The sequence below is a fragment of the Nannospalax galili genome, unplaced genomic scaffold (genome assembly GCF_000622305.1).
Source record: "Nannospalax galili isolate Female #2095 unplaced genomic scaffold, S.galili_v1.0 scaffold54, whole genome shotgun sequence".
NCBI classification, from domain to species: Eukaryota; Metazoa; Chordata; class Mammalia; order Rodentia; family Spalacidae; genus Nannospalax; species Nannospalax galili.
The window spans coordinates 5,136,124-5,137,795 of record NW_008341028.1 but is presented as its reverse complement, the minus strand read 5'-3'; positions in this window follow the sequence as shown (position 1 = coordinate 5,137,795).

Genomic DNA, 1,672 nt, shown 5'->3' with positions numbered 1-1,672 from the left:
AATGACAAAACTGAAATATAAACAATATGGGTCTGGAGTGACAGCTCATTGGTTAAGAGCACTTACTGCTCTTAAAGAGAACCTAAGTTTTATTCCCAGGATCCACAAGGCAGTTCACAACAGTGTGTAACTCCAGTTTTCAGTGGGTTTGACAAACTCCTCTGGTCTCTGTGGTTCCTGTATGCACATAGTGAACATAACCCATGAAGGCAAACCCGAATATACATGCATAAATAAGTAAAGATTAAAAAAAAAGAAGAAATAGAGGGCTGAGTGTGGTAGCATGCACCTTTAATTCCAATACTTGGGAGGCAGAGGCAGGCAGATTTCTGTGAGTTCGAGACCAGCCCTGTCTACATAGTTCTAGACCAGCCAGAGCTACATAGTGAGACCCTGTCTCCCCATCTCCCCACACCAAGAAAAATAAGAAATCATGATAACTAACTTTCCAATGTGCAAGCAAGTACTCAGAAGATAGTCTGAAGAGAGTGTACTGGTGTCCTTTATACTGTTTTTAAACAATGTGTTTTTGTTTTTTGTTTTTTCTGTTTTTTTTTTTTTTTTCTCTTTGGTCTTCTTGAGACAGGGTCTCCCTATAGCCCCAACAAGCCTGGAACTCGATGTGTAGACCAGGCTGGCCTTGAACTTACAGAGATCCATCTGCCCCGGTCTCCCAGGTACTTGGATTAAAGGCATGTACTATCATGTCCAGTTTAAACAATTTTTAAATAACTTATTTTACATTTACTTACCAGCTCCTTTGTATTATTTTTCACTCTTGCAACTTTTATTTTTTTAATATTTTATTTTTTATTATTATTATTTTTTAGGTCTTGAGACAGGGTCTCCCTGTAGCCCCAGCTGTCCTGGAACTTACTATGTAGACCAGGCTGGCCTTGAACTCACAGAGATCTGCCTCCCTCTGCCTCCCAAGTGCTGGGATTAAAGGCATGCACCACCACGCCTGGCTTATTATTTTTATTTTATGTTTATGAGTGTATTGCATGCATGCAAGTGCACCTGTATTGTGCAATGCCCATGGAGGTCAGAAGAGGGCGTCAGATCCCCTGGAACTGGAGTTACAGGTGGTTGTTAGCCACCATGTGGGTGCTGGGAATTAAACCCAGGTCCTCTGCAAGAGCAGCCAGTGCTCTTAGCCACTGAGCCATCTCTTCAGCCCTCTTCAGCCCCTCTTGCCCCCTTTTCTTAAGTTCAACCTATAATAGAAAGGGGGCCCAGAACTGGATTTTGGGGGTTGATGATGCCACTGATCAACTCCTACCAGCCCTGTGCTCCTCTAGAGCTAGCTCCTATACCAACACACAGGCCTGGGGCAAAGAAGTTTCATAAAAGGAGATTTATTGCCAAATTTCAAGACAGATGCTTTATATGAGGAAGACATGGAATGAATGCCTCCTCCCCTGGTGGCAAGCAGGCAGTCCTGTGAAGCCACTGTCCCTACCACCCCACCAGCATGGGAAGCAGTGACATTTGGCCATGAAGGCGGCCCTAGGACCACCTGCCCAGCTAGTTGCTTGATAGAAGAAAAAGGGGCTCTAATCCTGGCTGAAGTCCAGGCAGCCCTGGCTGCTGGTAGAGGAAGGTTATTCCCAAGGGAAGATGGCAGGGGATCACGTGACTGGACACCTGAGGCCATTTTTGCTCTTGTACA